Raw genomic sequence first — 21,749 nt, forward strand, 5'->3', positions numbered from 1 at the left:
TGGAAAAAGAAATAATCTTTCGCTCCTGTTTGAATTGTGCCATGAAGCAAACATATGATGTTTGTGAATTAAAAAGATTCATGTTCAAGTCGATGAAGTCTGCTGAAAGTTTGTAAAAGGAAGTATCATCTGTTTTAGTGTGAAACGACATCATGTTGCTCAACACACGTCACCAACACCAACACAGAAAAAGATTTAACAAAGTGAAACTCTGCAGTTATGTGAGAGGGCAGTCTGAGAGTACTTGTGTAAATATAAAGACGAAGGAAAGCAGAAACATTTAGAGTCCCGTTTAATAAACAAGCGGCAGCAGCTCAGCTCAGCGACACGTCTGCACTGAAAAGAGATTTTATGTTGCTGAAAGTTCTCTGGATTGGTACACTTCGCTGAATTTTCCCAATTAATTGTCCTCTAACCGCTGAATTCTTCTGTTCTTTGAAAACAAATAATTTGTTGTGTCAGCGTGGGGAGATTTTCTATTATGTTATCTTATATAATGTATTTAGATATTTCTAGTATTTTCTATTCTGAACAAATGGGAAGTAAAATGTTATTGCAAAAGATTTTGTGTTATCATTGGCATCTCAGACAGGAAGGTTGCTTTTTGCTTTCTTTGTTTTTTCCTGTGACAACTTAAACTTATCTTGCAACCTCACTGACAGTTAGTCAAAACGGTAGAATGGCTGAAGCTGATGCAGTGTATGTTAATGCTAGATTCATAAAATCAAATGGAAATGCCACAGGTGAGTCTGTCTATCTATCTATCTATCTATCTATCTATCTATCTATCTATCTATCTATGTTTTTGCTATTACAATCAGGGCTTTCTAGAAAATGTTCTTTGTCAGAGTTTGCTTGAATCATGAAAGTTTATTTTACACTTTATCACTTTCACACTTCCTCACCGACTGAAACCACGTACTCTGAAGTCGAGATGTTGAATAGCGAGCCATCAGCAGAGCTGCCTGGTAAGTAAGAATATCATTAAATAAACTGGAGCATGAACTCTGACCTCCAGTGAGCCACAATGTTCACAATTTTCTGACTTTAATAAAAAAAAATGGGTGTTAATCAATATTCCATAGATATATATTACCAACAGAATGTGAATAATAGTTCTGACATAATGATTGTTTCGGAACAGCTTCGGTGATGATATGCTGGCTGTATATATACTGGCCTAATCCTCCGGTCAGAGAAGACGCAACAACTTCTTCCTTTAGATGACTTTATTATCTTCTATCCAAATGATCAGGACACTGTAGTATTTGTATGTGTGTGTGTGGTTTGTGATGTCTGCAGAGGACAACAACAATAAACAATATTAATAACAATTAACCTACAATACAGTGGCATTAATAGAATAACATTAATTACAATAGACATGAATAAGGTGTCATACTGCAAATCACCAATAGGGGTCAGTGTAAGATCATTAAACAACACTACAGCTTGGCGCAACAAGCCGGTCACGTGACCAAGCTAAACTGAGACAGCCCATGCAGCTACCGGTCTGGTCGATTTGACACGCTAGCATCAATATGATAGCAGCCTCAATGAAGGACAGCTACACCGCTAAATAAACAGTCACAGAAGAAAATAAATGTATGGTAATTAACTGAGTTACATGTTGGGCCGTCTATGTGTCATGGGGTTCAGTAAGACATGCTAAATGGTAAGCTAACAAGCAAACCGAGTTTAGTAACCTGGTAATATTAATAGCTCTCATCACATATGAAATATAAACAATATCCACTCATCACGTAACTTACATCATCACCGACGCACACTGTTGCACAAAGGAATGAAGAAGAGCGCTGACGATCGGTGGAAGATAAACTCAACTAAACTGCACAGAAAGTTTTATCGAACACACTGCGCATGCGCAAACAGTCCATCAGTCTCTGCATGAAGCAGCTTGCTGTGACGTGAACTCCTCCTCCCAGCAGAGGATTCACAACAGCCGCCCCCACATTCGTGCAAGAATGTGTAAGTCTCTGCTGTTGTTAAGAGTCCCTGGTGTCCATGTCGTCCTCGGGCATCTTAGGGAGAGGTACCAGCTTGGTAACCAGACGAGTGTAAACTGTCCCCTTGATGTTGACATCCGCTGAACGAACCGTTCCATCATCGCTGGGATGAACTTTGGTGACCTTCCCTATGGGCCAGAGCGCCCTAGGAAGCTGGGAATCTACTACCATAACCACCTGGTCCGCAGCAAGGCCAGCAGTAGGGGTCCTCCACTTCTGGCGGCGCTGCAGGTCAGGAAGGTACTGGCGAGTGAATTGGCTCCAGAACCGGTCTGCCAAGACCTGGCTATGCCTCCAACGGCGGCGGCCTAGAAGGTCACTGGATCCATATGCGGCTTGAGGAAGTGATGCGTCGTGCCGCCCCATCAACAGCAAGTTAGGCGTTACAGGATCGGGGTCAGCCAGGTCAGAAGAGGAGTATCCCAGAGGCTTTGAGTTAAGGATACCCTCTACTTCCACAAGGACAGTCGACAACACCTCCTCTGATACAACTTGGTCCCGCAGCACGACTTGGAGGGAGGCTTTAACTGACCTTACCTCCCTCTCCCACGCGCCACCGAAATGGGGTGAAAGAGGCGGATTGAACTTGAATGTGATGCTTTGGTCGGCCAACTGTTGCTTCAATGATGAATCGAGACCTTCCAGCGATTCTTTGAGCTCTCGCTCTCCCCCCCGGAAGTTGGTGCCTCGGTCGCATAAGATCTCGTATGGCTTGCCTCTTCTTGAGATAAATCGACGCAAGGCTAGTAAGAACGAGTCTGTGTCCATGTGTGGCAACAGATCAAGGTGGACACATCTTGAGGTAAGACATTTAAATATAATGCCCCACCGTTTCTCATGCCTTCTTCCGATTTTCACTGTATAGGGCCCGAAACAGTCGACCCCGGTGGACCAGAACGGGGGTTTGTTGATCCGGAGACGCGCAGCGGGCAAGTCGGCCATCATTGGTGCCACGGGGGTGCTCCGCCACAAACAGCATTCTGCACAGTGTTTCTGGTGTTTCTTAATTACCTGTCGACCACGTAGGATCCAGTAATTTCTCCGGATCTCTGCAAAGATTCTCTCAGGGCCAGCGTGGTGCAGACGGTTGTCGTAGTATTTCACTAGGAGCTGTGTGATCAGATGATCAGGGCTGATAACAACAGGGTGAAGGCTGTCTTCTAGCAGGCTCTCTGCTTTGCGTAGTCGACCACCAACTCGAATGAGGCCTAATACTTGATCATATTCAGGGCTGAGAGCACTCAAACGGCTGCTTGAACGGACTGGTTTGCCCTGTTTTAGTGCCTTTAATTCTTCTGGGAAACTATCGGATTGTATCCTTCTCAGCAAAGTAGTCTCCATCTCGATACGATCAGCAGCAGACATAACTGGAGCAGCCGCCCCGTGAAGGGACTGATATGTAGCCTGCAGTAGTTCAGTCCATGTATTGTATTTAGCAGGATTGGGCTCATCGCTGCTGGTAGTAGAGATGTGACCACAGAAGGTTTGGGCTCTCAACTCATCAGGTTCTTCTGTTTGCACTGAGGGGTTCAATGGCCAGTGATCTGAGGACTGATACAGAAATAAAGGCCCCTGACTCCAACGGTTTGGCTGGGATAATTCGAGGAGGGTCTTCCCGCGAGTGATGTCATCAGCGGGGTTCAAGTCTGTGTTAATGTATCTCCATGATCCAGGTTTGGTAAGGTCCAGTATTTCACTAACTCTTGTACCGACGAATACTTTATACTGGTTGGACTCCGACTGTATCCAGCTCAGTACGGTGGTTGAGTCAGACCACAGCACCACAGACTGGATGGTCAAAGTCAGTTCGGTCTGTAGCACCTTGGCCAGCTGGGCTCCTGTGAGTGCAGCACATAATTCCAGTCGGGGCATCGTCTGTTGTCGTTTGGGTGCGACCCGCGACCTGGCCATAATGAATGACACAGTGATGCGTCCCTCTGGATCCTCCACTCGCAGGTAGGCGACTGATCCGTATACCTTCTCAGAGGCATCACAAAAAATATGAATTTGCTTCACTGATGAATCGTTGTCTGCGGCTGCTGGAACGTAACACCGGGGTAAAACTATGTTCTGCAACTGAGGGAGCTCACCTTCCCATGCCTGCCACACTGGAAGTAGCTCGTCTGTGATAGGCTCGTCCCACTGTCTTTCTGTAGCCCACAAAGCCCGAACCAGGACCTTGGCCCTGGTAGTGAAAGGGATAATGTATCCGAGCGGGTCGTATTGTGAGGCAAGCACCCTATACACGTTCCTCATGGTGGGTTGTTTGGATGATACAGGCTGACATTTATAACCCAGTGTGTCTGTCATGCAATACCAAACCAGGCCGAGAGTAGACTCCCTCGGGTCAGCTCCTTCAGCAGTTAGCCACAGCTCAGATGTCTTTGATCGCGCCTCATTCGGGAGGTGAGAGATTACCTCTGTCCTGTTGGATGCCCACTGTCTGATCTCAAATCCACCTTTAGCTAGGAGGGCTCTCAGGCGGTCAAGAAGATCCTTTGCCTGCTGTGGTGAGCGGAGCGATTTCAGACAGTTATCCACATAGAACGAGGTGATTACTGTATCCAGCAGGTCCTCATTGCCGCTCTGGTGGTCACGAACGTGACGCTGCACAGCGTATATGGCGCAACACGGACTGCAAACTGTGCCAAATGGCAGAACACGCCATTCATAGATGTCAGGTGGTCTGTCTCTGTCCATGTCACGCCAGAGGAAGCGGACAAGTGGGCGGTCCTCAGGAAGGAGTCTGATCTGATGAAACATAGCCCATATGTCTCCGCTGATAGCGACCATGTGTTCACGAAACCTGAGCAGAACCCCCAGTAGCGACGGCCCGAGAGATGGCCCTGGTAGCAGGTCATCATTCAGAGCACTCTCCTGGTAGCGAAAGGAGCAGTTAAATACCACCCTTGCCTTTCCATTATGATGTACTAAGTGGTGTGGAATGTACCAGGATTCAACAGAGCTATTTGCCTCCTCGCTGGTGATCCGCTCAACATATCCTGCCTCCACTAGCTTGTGTATTTCCTGGTTGTAAACTTTAGCAAGCTCAGGATTGGTCAATAGACGGCGTTCTGTAGAACGGAGGAGGGGCACCACAGCAGCAGGTGATGCACAAGGCAGAGCTGCTTTCCTCTTTCGAAGGAGGGGCGTTGCATATCTTAATACACCATCCACTATTACAGTGGTGCTCTTCTCATCCAGCATGGTGAGGGCTGCTTGGTCTTGCTTGGATCGCGTCACCTCCCTTTCGCCTTTATATGGCAAAATGTCAAGCTGCCACAGGCGTTGAACATCCTTGTGTAGGTCGGAGCAAGGTGTATCAACTGACAGGTGAAGGAATGAGCTCTCACCGGGTGGATGTTGGAGAAAGTTAGTGGGTCCTTGTACTGCCCAGCCGAGTCGGGTGCAGACTGCTACTGGTGCTCCTATAGGTCCTGCACGTACTGGGTGGATTGGAGTTATTAAATGAGGGTGGTCTGATCCAATCAGTAGCATTGGCTGCACCTTAGTGAATGTGTGTAGGGGGACTCCTTTCAGGTGGTTGTATTTCCTTACCAGTTTGTCTCCTGGACATGACTGCTCGGCCAGTTGGAGTTCAGTTGCAGTGAAAGCTTGGCTGATGGCGTGATAGGCACGTGGCTGTGTGTTAGCGGACACCTCAAATGACACGGCCATTCCCTGGAGCTTCAATACGTCCTGTCTGATAGTCTTCAGTTTAAGTGACTCAACTTCTCCACATAACCCAAGGTGTTTGACCGCAGCAGCCAAGATCACCGTACGCTCAGAGCCGTCATCTAACACCGCATGTGTGTTTAGTGTTCTCTTGCCATGGCGGAGCAGCACTGGTACCACCTTTAACATGACGCGCCCTGAGTGGCTGGCATGATCCAGATACACTGCATTGGTTGGGGTACTGACAGTGAGAATGTTTAGCTGTGGGTCTTGGGCCACGACTTCGTGGAGTATCAGCAAGTGTTGTTTGTTGCATGTGGAGCAGAGTTTCTTTAAGGTGCAACTCTCTGGTGAGTGGCCACGCCCACATCTCCAACATTTTCCTTTGTCTTTAATCCAGGCTGCTTTCTCCTCAATGGTAATTCTTTCAAACTCAGGGCAACCATTTAGGTAATGGTCCTGGGTGGTCATGCAATATGGACAATAAGGCTTAAAGCGCTCCCTCCTTTTACCTGTGGGTTGATCTTTCTTTGAACCCGGCTGGAGGCAGGTCCGTTGTCGCTGTGGAGAGGTCTGCTGATGTTTGACCGTTGTGGAGTCGCTGCTGAAGTAAACAGAGGCTGGTTTTACCCACTGTGATTTACCTGCTTTATTCTCTCTATGTGTGATACGACTGCACTCAGCTGGGTTGGATTCTGCAGCACGTCGGGACACCTGGAGCACCTGAACTTTCATATCCAGCCATTCAGCGAGGTCAGGTAAGGTGTATGTCTGGTCGCTCCCACTGCGGATGATGCCTCTTTTAATACAGAATTCAGCAAAGCTATCCCTGTAGTTACCAGGCAGCTTACCAAGGAGGGTGTCTACGTGGGAGCCGCACCGCAGCTCAGACTGAGCGGGACCGTCCATGCGACTTAACATCCCCACCAGAGTGTTTACAGCTGAGGAGAAATCTTCGAAAGCCTTTACATCGCCAGGTTTCACAGAAGGAGAGTTCAAAATGGTCTTTAATTCTCCCTGGACCAGCTGTCTTGGCTGCCCATATCGTTGCTGCAGAGCATCCATTGCACTGGTGTATGGTGTAGAGTCATGTATGTATCTCTTTGCCATTTGGTAGGCACTAGGCAGTGTGAGGTGATCAAGTAATACTTGGTATTTGTAATCTTCAGTTAAGTGTCTGTGTGGACCAAGTAAGCTATCCAGTCCCCTTTTCAACATGATGAAATCACTCTCCCGTCCAGAACTGAAAAGATGCAGTTTGGGCTTCGGGATACCATATGAGGCAGCAATAGCCATTTCTGTCATGGTGAGTGTTGCAGGATTATTGTAGGGAGAGATGTATCCTGGTGCTATTAGTGGAGCAGCCCTGGGTGTAAGCTGTGGGTAGTGTGCAGCTGACCGGACTGCAGGCTGGTATAGCTGTGGTTGAGCTACAGGGGGATATCCAGTATGTGGAACTGAATAGGCTGCTCCTAGATCAGTAGGTGTCTGATAAGGAGGGATAGCACGAGAGTTTGGTCTTATCCCTTGTTGGTCGAATGAAGCAGGTTGAAATCCTAGCGGTGGTCCAGGTTGAGGAGTGGCCTGATGCTGGACATATTGAGGATAACTCTGCTGTTGTGCAGTTTTGGGAAAGGGCTGTGGAGGTGCAGGCTGGGATGGCAGAAACGCTGTCAGCGGTGCCTGTTGAGCTGGTTGGTGGCCCGGTTGGACATATTGAGGATAACTCTGCTGGACGGGCAGAGAAAGTGAATATATTCGCTGGGCAAGTGGGGTGTGGTGAGCCAACTGTACTACAGGCTGCTGTGGAAACTCTGGCGCTGGTCCTGTTAGGGTAGCTAAATGATAAGTAGACTCACTGAGGTCCAGCGGTTGTGCTGCTACCTGGACGGATGGCTGCAGAGCTCTGACAGCCTGAGTTGTTGAGCTGAGCTCTCCATGCTGTATGGGCTGTGCCGTAAGTGGGCAAGGCTCGCTGTCTAAAAGATGACAATATCCTCCATCAGCTGATCTCCGACTCATCCGATTATCCATGAGGGGGGATACTCTGGGCCCTGTCACTCCACTGTGATGAATATGAGGAAGGCTCGAGCTCCGGAGAGGATATGATAAGTTGAATGGATGCTGCTGAGGGTGTGCTTTACCTTTAACACTGTCCATGGCTGACTGTAGCCGTTTCATCTGCCTAGTTATGTCTTTCATGCGGGCTTCCATCCCTTCCAGCCTCAAATCTTCCGTCCCAGTGAGCTCAGTATGGTCTGGGGGCTCTTCCTGGTGTGCTTCTATCACTTGGTGTGTTGTATCTCGTCTATTCGGATAGCCAGGATTATCGATGACGAAGTCATGGAGGTGCCTGGGGAGTTGGTGAGACCGGCTTGGGCGGGACACAACTGGAGGTTGTTCATCTGTATGGTTGCCAGAAGTTGCCATGACGCAGTTATACACACTATCCGGCTCGAAGGACCACTTGTTTCGGAACAGCTTCGGTGATGATATGCTGGCTGTATATATACTGGCCTAATCCTCCGGTCAGAGAAGACGCAACAACTTCTTCCTTTAGATGACTTTATTATCTTCTATCCAAATGATCAGGACACTGTAGTATTTGTATGTGTGTGTGTGGTTTGTGATGTCTGCAGAGGACAACAACAATAAACAATATTAATAACAATTAACCTACAATACAGTGGCATTAATAGAATAACATTAATTACAATAGACATGAATAAGGTGTCATACTGCAAATCACCAATAGGGGTCAGTGTAAGATCATTAAACAACACTACAGCTTGGCGCAACAAGCCGGTCACGTGACCAAGCTAAACTGAGACAGCCCATGCAGCTACCGGTCTGGTCGATTTGACACGCTAGCATCAATATGATAGCAGCCTCAATGAAGGACAGCTACACCGCTAAATAAACAGTCACAGAAGAAAATAAATGTATGGTAATTAACTGAGTTACATGTTGGGCCGTCTATGTGTCATGGGGTTCAGTAAGACATGCTAAATGGTAAGCTAACAAGCAAACCGAGTTTAGTAACCTGGTAATATTAATAGCTCTCATCACATATGAAATATAAACAATATCCACTCATCACGTAACTTACATCATCACTGACGCACACTGTTGCACAAAGGAATAAAGAAGAGCGCTGACGATCGGTGGAAGATAAACTCAACTAAACTGCACAGAAAGTTTTATCGAACACACTGCGCATGCGCAAACAGTCCATCAGTCTCTGCATGAAGCAGCTTGCTGTGACGTGAACTCCTCCTCCCAGCAGAGGATTCACAACAATGATGTTAAAGTATTGCGTTGCAAAGGTATATAGCAAAGTTAGCATGCTAACCAACACCAAAGCTCCCAGGACTCCCAGTTTTGGCTACAAGCTGCTAACCGCTAACCCGACTGTCAGAACAGACAGCATGGCCACATCTTTACAGCAACTGTATTGTAACTTTAAAATCAGGCTTTTCTAGATGTCATCGCCTTTGGTGTGGATATAGCTTGCGCTTTTTACAGCTTCAAATAAAGACTAAAGGAACCCCATTCCAACACGTTGTGATGTTGAGAGAAGGTTTGCTGTATAATGAGTTGAAAACAAGGACTTTAAGTCAAGGGAAAAGAGGAACTAAACAAGAAAAACGGCCAGAATAAACTGTATCATTATGATGCAAGTGAAAGCAACAAGCATCACTTTTCCGTTTTTTCATCTACATTCTAATCCAAATGTAACCATGCTACAAGGAACGATTACCTGGCTGTGTTATGCAAGAAAAAAACTTAAATTATCTGCAGAATGTGATAAATTACAATTTTGACATCATGACGTTGACATATTATGTTGAAGAAACATATACTGCAGTTAGCTTGCTGGTCCAAAGAACCTGCATGGCTAACTGAACTAATTAGCAAACTGCAGCTACAGTCAGCAGCAGTTGCTTTGGTCATTTGTCTATTTTTTATTTTTTTTTGTGAATAATTTCATGATAATTCTTACACACTGCACATTTAAGAAACAGCCTTAATTTAATTCTGCAGCCTCTTCGTGACCTAAAGGAGCAGATTCTAACTTTTTTGGGGTTGGAAAAGTAAAAAAAATGTGGGTTGTTTTCATGGCAGAGTGCTAACGATGAGTCACAGCCTGAGGAATGAGACTGCTCTGTAGTCTGGTGGTACGGCACTAAAACAAACTGTTTCAGTGTCATCTAAGTTATCAATTAATACCACGAAGTCAACCAGAAGAAACAGCATAAAAAATATGTTCCCTCGTTCTTTTATACACTATCAAAGTAAATGCAGTGAGATCAAGATCTTTACCACAGGAGGAGGTGGTGGTCATACCGCTTTTGTCCTGAGGGGGCGCCAGAAACAACACAAAAAGAAAGTTCCTTGTAGCAGCTTTAATTTTTGTTGTTGAAAAAAATCCACAGTAAAGGAAGTTCATATGTTTAGAAGCAATTTCTGCCCCACTTACAAACACTAGGTTTACTGGGGAAAGTAACATCCAAACACACTATCTGCATCTTCTGCTGTTCAACAGGCTCCCAACAACAAGCAGCTGGAGGGTCAAAGGTCACAGCAGAGAGAGTGGCTGTAGTGGTTCTCCTGGCTGCTGCTGTCATCGCTTTTGGCTATACCCGTGAGTTTTACTGTTTCTTTTCATTTTTATTTGTTTATTCATTTTTATTCAAACAAATTAATCTAGATTGGCTTCTATAATCTGATAAAACAAAACAGTAACAAATAACCATCTTACATTTTTTTAAGTAAGCCCATGAATAAACACATTATATGCATGTTGAAGTATCTTTTACTGTAAATGTATGCAAAGATTGAAAAACATATAGGGTTTGTGTTTAAGTCTGCATTCATTGAATTTAATTTGATAAATTATGTTATTAATTCACATTGAGTCATAGAAACACTTTACATTTAACTCATGTCATGAAAACATATGAAATTTAGGTCTAATTAAAATACTTGCTGTCAATGTTTTGGGTATAATTGCTTTAGTAATTTAGTAATTTGAGTGAACATCGCTCTGATAATGTTCATCATCAAGTTCTGAATAAAACCAAACGGAGTTTCACACACTGACTTGACTTCCTTTTTTAAAACAAGGTCATAAATACCATCAAACTACAGAACATCTCCAGAAGCTGATTGATGAGAATTCAGCCATGAGAAAGAATATCACAGGTAAGTCACATTTTGGGTTAAACCCCAATTATCTCTGCCAAGAGTTTTGTTCTCTGTTCAGCTTCTCAAATGAAAGACGATCCTGGTGAAAGTGACATCGTTTTATCCTCTTTCATAACAGAGACACGCTGTGAAGTGATAATGGTGCAGAAACCCTGTCCACAACCTCCTGGTCAGTGTCTGATGTTGCTTTTTTTACATGTTTGCATCCTCTGATGTTGATTAAAGAAACAGTGACAGATTAAACCTGTGAGCTATCGTCTCAGCTGCTCTCAGATTCAAACTCTTTAAGTTCTTCCTGACTGTAAATATGAACAGTGTTTTGTTGCACTTGACTCAAGTCTTTGCTGTAATCTCTTCAAAGCGGATACATGTCACAAATGTCAAGAAGGCTGGGAGCAGAATGGACCACAGTGCTACTATTTCTCCACTGATGAATTAACCTGGGAACAGGCCAGAGAGAAATGCAGACGAGATGGAGGAGCAGATCTGGTTAAGATAGAGAGCGAGGACGAGCAGGTAGAACACACTGCTGCAGCTTCATTCAGCTCTCTGGCTTTTGTTCTATCATGTTGTGTTTTTGCATTAGTTAACATGATAAAAGTGATGTTACATAGATATATTGAATTTTTCATCAATTTTCCTTGTCCAGTTGTTCCTGATGCAGAAACTGAGAGACAAGATGACAAAGACAGAGGACAGGTTCTGGATCGGACTGACAGACTCAGTGACAGAGGGCACATGGTTGTGGACAGACGGGACACCACTGAACAAGAGGTTTGACCTGTAAACAGGTTTTTTGTGTTTGCAAAATCAAAGTCATTTCAAGTTTCATTGAACCAGTTCTTTCTGTTTTCTGTCTCTCAGTTTGACATTTTGGAGGAAGGGAGAGCCAGACAACTGGACTGAGGTCAACAACACTCAGTACGTGAACGGAGAGGACTGTGTGAGGATGGGAACAAAATCTGGATCAGGCCTGAAGTGGTGGTTTGATAGATCCTGCAAAGCATCTCAGAAAAGCATTTGTGAGAAATCTGCATAACGCCTGAAGGCCGTCTGTATTTACCTTAAGTCCCGTTCAACCTGTTGTGTTTATAAATGTTTATGCTATAGAAGTTTCACAACTTTACAAATCTACAATCTGATTTGAATTTGGATGCATAATTTTCTCTCAGCGTGAAGGTTATTAAAATGTTTCACTTTTAAGCTCAGTGCATTTATCCATTTTCAAATCTTTCTTCAATAAGATAAGCTACAGGTACAGAGAGGTGCAGGGATGATGTATTTATGAAGGCTAACCTGGAAGTCAATATCGCACTGGTGCCCTCAACAGAAAGAATTTGGGATTTATGATATTTACATGTACATTTAAAAATCATTCAATTTGTCGCGGCAGCTAATGTCACCTTGAAACTGCTCAGCAGTCCATTTTTTTTCTAACTGTCACTGAACGACCTTTTTCTACTTTTACTTACTTCTTTAAAACCGTGTTTCGTAACTCTTCTTCTGTGCCATCTTGGAAAGGTCCAGACATCAAGAATAAATGCATTTTAATCAGAGATGTGTTGTATGTTTTTATAAATATAAATAAAACATACAACACATCTCTGATTTTGCATATTATTATAATATTATTGTAGTTTATTCATTCCCAATGTGTTATTTTGCCACACAGGACCTTATTTTATAAAACTTTGCATGCTGGTGTTAGAGAAAGAAAGAATCTTTTGCTCATGTTTGAATTGTACCATGAAGCAAACATATGATGTTTGTGAATTAAAAAGATTATCGTTCAAGTCGATGAAGTCTGCTGAAAGTTTGTTGAGGAAGTATCATCTGTTTTAGTGTGAAACAACGTCATGATGCTCAACACACATCACCAACACCAACATGGCTGCCAACTCCACACAGAAAAAGTTTTAACAAAGTGAAACTCTGCAGTTATGTGAGAGGGCAGTCTGACAGTACATGAGTAAATATAAAGACAAAGGAAAGCAGAAACATTTAGAGTCCAGCTTAATAAACAAGCCACAGCAGCTCAGCTCAGCGACACATCTGCACTGAAAAGAGATTTCATGCAGCTGAGCGTTCTCTGGATTGTTACACTTCACTGAATGTGACCATTTAACTGTCTTCTAACCGCTGAATTCTTCTTCTGTTCTTTGAAAACAAATCATTTGTTGTTTCAGCGTGGGAATATTTGTATTATATTATATTATATATCATATTGAGATATTCAGAATGATTCTAGTATTTTCCATTCTGAACAAATGGGAAGTAAAATGTTATTGCAAAAGATTTTGTGTTATCATTGGCATGTGACACAGGAAGGTTGCTTTTTGCTTTTTTTGTTTTATCCTATGACAACTTAAACTTCTTTTGCAACCTCACTGACAGTTAGTCAAAACGGTGGAATGGCTGAAGCTGATGTGGTGTACGTTAATGCTAGCTTCATAAAATCAAATAGAAATGCCACAGGTGGGTCTGTCTATCTATCTATCTATCTATCTATCTATCTATCTATCTATCTATCTATGTTTTTGCTATTACAATCAGAGCTTTCCAGGGAATGTTCTTTGTCAGGAAAAATCATGAAAGTTTATTTTACACTTTATCATTGACTTCCTCACCGACTGAAACCACGTACTCTGAAGTCGAGATGTTGAACAGCGAGCCATCAGCAGAGCTGCCTGGTAAGTAAAAACTATAATTAAATAAACTGGAACATGAACTCTGACCTCCAGTGAGCCACAATGTTCACAATTTTTCTGATTTTTTCCAGAATAAAAACATGTATTATTCAGTATTCAATATAAACTGGTCAAGTTTGATCAAGATCACAGGAGGAGGTGGTGGTCATACCACCTTTGTCCTGAGGGGGCGCCAGAAACAACACAAAAATAAAGTTCCTACATTGAAAGTTCCTGTCAATCAGTCAATCATACAGAGAGAGAAGATCACGAAAATGGAGAACAGCACTCAGCGGAAAGGAGGCGCGGAAAAAAATTGAGCTAAAAAGAGACAGGCCCTTCAGGCATTTGCACAGAAGTTTGCTGGTGGGGGACTTCCGGTGGCTCGGAAACCAGCGTGGCGGCGTAGAAAAGAGCTCCTGCATCGGCTAAAATAAAAACCCCGCAATTTAGGTCTACAACTCGGTGAAAAGTGATTTAAAGTAGAACAACGATGAGTGGGGGACAAAGTAGTAAAGGGAGAGTTGGGACTCGAAAAAATAAGGAACCAGAAACCCGAAAAGACGGCGACATGAGTGATGTTTGTGCAAGTGAAGATGGCGACGGGATGGAGGACTCCCCGGCCACGCTTAACTCCATTCGCAAAATGGTGAGCGAGGTCGTAGCTGAAGGCATGCGGGACCTTAAATCTGAAATGAAAAAAGAGTTGTTGCAAGTTCGGCTCAGTTTTAGAGAGGACATGAAAGTACAACTCGACGAGCTACGATCTGAAATCAACCAGCAAATCAAAGCCGCAACCGGCCAGGTCGAGGAGGTAGCCAAGCGACTGGGGGAAGTGGAGAGGAGCGTAGCGGGAAGAGAGCCATGGGATACCGGCGTTAAAGACGCGCTTATCCAGCTGCTGAATAACCAAAAGTCACTCCAGGCCAAGGTCGCCGACTTGGAGGGGCGCTCTCGACGTAATAACATTCGGATTTATGGTATCCCCGAAAAGGCAGAGGGCACATCTATGCTACGGTATGTGGAAAACATGATCCAGTCGGAGCTGGGGGACATTACAGGCCTGCGTCAGGGGCAAAGTTTGGGAACTGAAAGAGCACACAGAGCGCTGGCCTCACAGCCACCTGACGGAGCACCGCCGCGCTCTACGGTGGTTCGTTTCCTACAGTTCACGGTGAAGGAGAAAATCCTCCAGGCCGCTTGGAAGAAAAGCATCTACGTCCAGGAGAGTCGTGTGTTTTTCGACCATGACTATGCTGAGGCTGTGCAGCAGAGGAGGAAGGAATACACGCCAATTAAGCGAGTACTCAAGGAAAACGGGATCCGTTTCCAAACTCCTCTTACTCGGATGCGCGTGCATTTTGATTCAGGCACGGTCACGTTCAACAGCGCCGAAGAAGCAGCGGCGGACCAGAGAAAGCGGGGCCTCTCCGTGGGACCGATACCGAGGCGCAGATCCAAGGACATCACTGTGGATAGTATTAACAATCTTATGCCGTGGAGTACAGTGGGACCGCGACGCACCGGGGACGCGCAGGACTACCAGGAGAGCATACGAGAGAGACTCAAAGGTTTCCAGAGGCAGGACCGGGAGGATGCCGTAATGGATGAGTAATGACTCGCTGTGCCTTTTATTGTTGTGAGCTTGAGAAGGTAACACCCCCCCCCCCCCACACACATTGCTACCATAAAACATAATGTTTAATTTCTATTTACCATGGCCTGCACGAACACTAACACTGTTTTGTGTGACCTCCCACATAACCTGGGTTATAACTATGAGCCGATGCAAAAAATTAGCCACCACATCCCTCTTTTTTTTTGTTATTGCTTCCCCCCCCCCCCCCAACCTACCCTGTTCCATAGTACTGCTGAGGGGGCCCCACCTAGTGGCCATTCCCCCCTCCACACAGAGAGGTAACAAGGAACCCTCTGGACTGGAAGCCCTGTTTTTTTTTTCTGTTGTGTTCATTATAAGTTCTGTGGATGTTCTATCCTGTTTTGTGAGTTATTTGAGGTCTGGGACTTGGTTTTCATGGGTACAGGAATATATGCTCAGAATGTTTGTTGAATATGCAATACTATAATATACAGTCGCTGAATGTTAATGGTATAAACAATCCCATTAAAAGGAGTAAACTGATAGCTAAGTTAAAGCGGGAGAAAATCAATGTTGCTTTCTGGCAGGAAACACACCTATCTAATGTGGAGCATGTTAAATTGAAGAACATGGGTTTTAGAAATTCCTTTTTCTCATCATATAGAGCAGGAAAAAAGAGAGGGGTTGCAATATTAATTTCAAATTCGGTTTGCTTTGAATTGGTCTCAGAACACAAGGATAAGGAGGGTAGATTTATTCTGGTAAAGGGCAAACTGGAACATAAAAAAGTCACTCTCTGTAACATATACGCTCCTCCAGGCAGTGATATTGCTTTTTACAGGAAAATTTTCAATTTGATTGCCACAGAAACATATGGTACCCTCATATGTGCAGGGGATCTTAATATGCTTCTGAATCTAAAGTTAGACACGACTAACAAAACAAGAAGAAGGAATCCCTTAGAAAAAGAAATAAATAAAATATTGCAGGAATTAGGGTTGATTGATATGTGGCGGTATTTACACCTATTTGACAGTGAATTCACTTTTTATTCTGCAAGACATAATATTTATTCAAGAATCGATTATTTCTTCATGTTTAATAAAGATTGTCACAAAGTGAAAGATTGTCAAATTGGACACAGAGACATTTCCGACCATTCCAGCATCCACCTGAAATTACAGTTGGATGGAAGGCCAAAAATCACACAATGGAGAATGAATTCAGGTCTACTGAACAGGAACTCATTTAAAACAGGAATGACTGCAGAATTAAAATCGTATCTAGAATTTAATGATAATGGGGAGGTCAATCCGGCTATACTTTGGGATGCATCTAAAGCCTTCCTCAGAGGGAAAATAATAGCTTTGTCAGCAGAGTTAAAAAAGAGTGAAGCCAAAAGGCTGTCAGATCTGCAGGAAAAACTAAAGAGTCTGGAGCAAGTTCATAGTATTAACAAAGATTCATCTACATTAGAGCAAATGAGGCCAGTTAAGCAGGAGATTGAAAAAATCCTCAGTGAGGAAATTGAAAAAAAACTTAAATATTTGAAGCAAAGGTACTATGAAGCAGGACCTAAGGCCTCCAAACTACTCGCATGGAGACTTAGAAAACAGCAAGCTGAAACTACAATTCATAGAATTAAGAACCCCCAAACAAACAAAGTCACCACAAAACTGGAGGGTGTCCAAAAAGCCTTTGAGACATATTACAAATCATTATACACACAACCAGACAAGGCAGACAGGCCAACAATTCAAACATTTTTAGACTCACTAGACCTCCCCCACATTGGTAAAATTCAAAATGAAGAACTTGTATCAGAAATCTCTATAGAGGAAATAGATGGTATAATTTCAGGCCTAAAAGTTAACAAGTCTGCAGGCTGTGACGGATACCCTGCAGAATGGTATGAATGCATGAGAAAGCCACTGCTTCCTTTATTACAAGCCTCTTTCAACTACACCATGAAGGAAGGGTTCCTCCCACCATCATGGAACGAGGCGTTTATTTCAGTTATACCAAAGGAGGGGAAAGATAAAATGTACTGTAAAAACTATAGACCCATTAGTGTACTAAACACAGATTACAAAATATATGCAGCTATATTGACCAAGAGATTAGAAACAGCAATGCCCTCCCTAATAGAAGAGGACCAGACAGGCTTTATAAGGAATAGACAAACACATGACAACATAAGGAGAGTCCTCCATGTAATTGATCACATCTCCAAAGAACAAATGAGTGCGGTCCTTCTCAGCCTTGATGCTGAGAAGGCCTTTGACTCAGTCGGCTGGGACTTCCTATTTCAAGTTATGTCTAGATTTGGATTCTGTGAATCATTCACACAGTGTATAAGGACCCTTTACTCCTCTCCAACAGCAAGGATAAAAATAAACGGAAGTCTATCAAATCCGATAAGGCTACAACGAGGATGTAGACAGGGGTGCCCTCTTAGCCCTTCGCTTTTCAATCTGTTTATCGAACCACTGGCTCAGGCTATTAGGGAGGAGACTGCCCTGGAGGGTATACCTGTGGGAGGGGTTGAAAATAAAATCTGCCTTTACGCAGATGACGTGTTGGTAACACTGAAAAACCCTGAATCTGGTGTTCCAGTACTAATGAATATTCTGGGGATGTATGGGAGATACTCTGGTTATGTACTTAATGTTCAAAAAACTCAAGTATTATCCTTTAATTATACCCCGTCACAAGAACTGTTAAAAAAGTACACATTTAACTGGTTCCAACCACATATTAAGTATTTAGGTGTCTTTTTAACCAAGAACCTGGCACAGCTGTATGATGTTAATTATAAGCAGATTAATAGGAATATATATGATGATTTAGGTAGATGGGGCGTGCTACCCCTCGACCTCGGCAGCAGAATAAGGACTATTAAAATGAACATCCTCCCAAGATTGTCATACCTATTCACAGCACTTCCAGTGGAAGTGCCTCTGAAACAGTTTAGGGAATGGGATAGACATCTGTCTAGGTTCATCTGGAATAATAAAAGGCCCAGGGTTAGATATTCAACATTACAGCTGCCCGGGGAGAGGGGGGGCATGGCTCTGCCTTGTCTTAAAGATTACTTTTTGTCAGCTCAGCTGAGGCCCCTGTGGTGTTGGTGTAATCCAGTTTAAGAAGCTAAATGGAAAGCGATTGAGTTGTCTTTAATGGACATACCTATACAGTCGGCACTGGGATGCCTCAGCAGAATAAGTGAAGTATTTCAGCTCCAAAATCAGTGTGTTTCTTTTTCAATGAAACTGTGGTTACAAGTGGTTAAGAGATTTAATCTCCATAGGGAGATGAAGCTGTTGTGCTGGCCTGCGTACGACCCACACTTCCTCCCAGCAGCTCTGGACCACAGATACAGAAGGATGGCTAGGCAGGGCATATCTTCTTTGTGTCGGATAGTGACAAATGGACACTTTAATGACTTTGAGGACATATGTCGGACTCATGAACTGGACAGAGGAGATTTTTTTCGGTGCCTACAGATCCGTAATTTTTTTGTAATGGAAGTTAAGAGTCATGACTCTCCGGAGCCCTCTAAAATAATTGAGGTATTTATTGATGCTTACAATTCAAAGAACATCAAAGGCATCGTGGGTAGACTATACAAGGCTTTCACTTCGATGAATAAATCTTCAACAGATTATATAAAGGAACGCTGGGAAAAGGAACTAAACATGGTAATAACTGAGGATATGTGGAGTAAAGCATGGGAAACCCGGTCTACTACTACAAGTTCATTCTTCTGGAGAGACTTCTACTGGAAAGTTTTGACCCGTTTCTTTATTACCCCCTATCAAAAATCAAAATCAAGTGGGTCACAACACTTCTGCTGGAGGGAGTGTGGATCAGACTCGGCGGACCATGCGCATATGTTCTGGTTATGCCCACATGTTCAGCCTTTTTGGAAGGGAGTGCGAAACTTGATATCAGAGGTTCTAGACCTGGACATTGACTTCTCTTTCAACGTACTGTACCTCGGACATGCCCTCAAGGTCTCAGTAAAAGTGACACATATCTCCTGAAGATATTTATGGTCGCAAGTAAAAAAACTATAACTAAATGCTGGCTTCAGAAGAACCCTCCCACCATCTCTTCCTTTATCAGTGTGGTCAACACTATCCGTCTGATGGAGAAAATGACTTTCACCCTTCGACTTCAAAAAGAGAAGGGGGATGCACTTTGGAATAAATGGGACTGTTATTACCAAATAAATATTGAGTAGCTATATCTATATCCTCTTGACACTTCTTAAATCTGGTGCTATATACCTGTGACTGTTTTTTTTTCCTACTGATCGTATTACGTGCTGTCATGTCCCAGACCTCCCCTGTTTCTGTTTTCTTGTTGAAAAAATTTAAAAAAATAAAAGTGTAAAAAAAAAAAAAAAAGAAAAAGAAGTTTGCTGGTGGCTATGGCAGAGCTTCGTCTTCAGCAGCAGCGGCATCCGAAGGGGCCGCAGGTAACGGTGATGATAGCGGAGGTGGCGTCAGGTGGATGAGGGGAAGGGGGGGCAGGAGGAGGAGAGACAGGTGTTATGCCGAGAAGTGCCTGCACGACGGGATCTGCATGCCGCTCACAGCATGAGGGGGATGCAGTATTCGGCAGAGCTGGTTTTGAACTTGCCAAGATATGCATCCCTGGCTGTTTAAGACAGACACACTGCTTTATGTATGGAGTCCATGTTCACATTCTCGGCATAACACCTGCTGCCGCCGCAGGTGCAAGTGGAGGGGAATCTGAACTTCAGGTAAGAAGTGATGAACTGCGGTCTACCTGGGTCAGATATGAATCAAGTTTGGGTGTAGTTTATTTTCGTTGTGCTTGCTAACTGTTAACACAGTCAGTTACAAGTTTAGCTAGCTGTGCATGCTAGCTAGCAGGCTGGAGATGTTTATGCTGATGGCCACTGAAAAGAACATTCTCATTCTCAATGGACTCTGACATGGTCACTGACAGCTGAGAAGAGCGAGCTGTTTTTGTAGCCTGATGAGGTAAAATAAGATTATCAAAACACAATCATAATGTATCAGATAAGATTAGATTAAACTTTATTGTCATTGCACAAAGTACAGTCCAACGTAAAAGTTTTGCATCTAACTTGAGTGCAAACAAGTAAAGTGCTCAGAAAATGCTTATATTAGAATTGAGTAGGATTCGTGCATCTTAATAGGTCTTAATGCATAGGACACTAGGTGGAATATAGATAAGAATGAGGTATTGTATATATGGGACAGCTGTTTTCTTCCAGCCTTAACCTCTCACTGTCTCTTATAGGATGCTGTCACTCATTTTTGGAAGCCTGCCATAGTTTCCTCTAAGTAAGTACTGTATAGAATACATGATTCAACTGTTTTTGAAGATACCAGTACTGACATCATCTGAGCAAGTCCATCAGGTATCATTTTTTCTCACATTTCTCTGTATGTCTCCTTTCACTTTTTAAAGGTTGCCATGTTTGAGGAAATGTTCTGTGTTGCCGTGCTGAGTGTTGCTGCTGTGGAGGTCTAATGTGACTGTTTGTTGATGTGGTGAGTACATAGTATGTGAAAATATCACTCAATCACAATCTGTCATTTATACATTTTAATATTCATCTCATCTCTGTTCCTCTGTGTCCTATTTTTCAGGATCCCATCATACATTGTTCATCGCTTGTTCAGGAGGTTCCTCTAAGTAAGAACTGTATAGAGTATATGACACAACTATTTTCCCACATTTTTCTAGATACCAGTACTGTGATCATAGAAGTAAGTCCAGCAAGTGTTATTCTTTCTCACCTTTCTTTCTCTGTCTCCTTTCACTTTTTAAAGGTTGCCATGTTTGAGGAAATATTCTGTGTTGCTCTGCTGTTTATTGATGTGGTGAATAAATAGTCTATGAAAATATCACTAAATCTGTCATTTATTCATTTTAATGTTCATCAATGATTATGTCTCACGTCTATTCCTCTCTATCCTAATTTCAGAATCCCATCATATGTTGTACATTGTTCAGGAGGTTAACTAGACCAAGCAGCCTTTTGGTTTCCGCTAAGTACTGTATAGAATAACGGGACTGGGAAGATGGTCTAGTTTTAAGTTTTTAGACAAGTACATATACACCAACAAAACAGTGTATAAACATTGTCAAATTAAGTTTGTTTTCATTCATAGGCTTCATTGTCTTTCCATCAATACCTGGTGGGCCGGTCTCGGCTCAAAATGCCCGAGCCGATTTTTTGTCCCAGTCCAGCCCTGAAACCACCGCAAAATACGCATCGGGCGCTGATCGGCAGCCTCACCAGTCAATGACACTAACCCGTCAAATATGAAAGGTTTAAAGCACACATCAATGTCACCATTTATGCACAGCTCATTAGTAATTAACCCGATGCCTTTCAGCTGCGGAGCACTCGGAGACGGCTGTTGCTGCTCTTTGCGCTTAAGGGTCAAAAAGTTGGCAATGACATGTCCAGGCTTATGACAGTAGAAACACTCTTGTTCCTTTCGCTTTGAGCTGGAGAACTTAGGAGAGTTATTTTGCAAAGCC

At 43.5% G+C, this 21,749-nt stretch overlaps 1 protein-coding gene across 1 annotated transcript in view; it reads left to right on the forward strand.

The window, feature by feature from the left end:
* LOC115577828 (hepatic lectin-like) overlaps positions 1–21,749 on the forward strand; it is a 42,965-nt gene that overhangs the window by 7,104 nt on the left and 14,112 nt on the right. The window lies entirely within an intron of this gene.

The sequence above is a fragment of the Sparus aurata genome, unplaced genomic scaffold (assembly GCF_900880675.1).
Source record: "Sparus aurata unplaced genomic scaffold, fSpaAur1.1, whole genome shotgun sequence".
In the NCBI taxonomy this organism is placed as follows: Eukaryota; Metazoa; Chordata; class Actinopteri; order Spariformes; family Sparidae; genus Sparus; species Sparus aurata.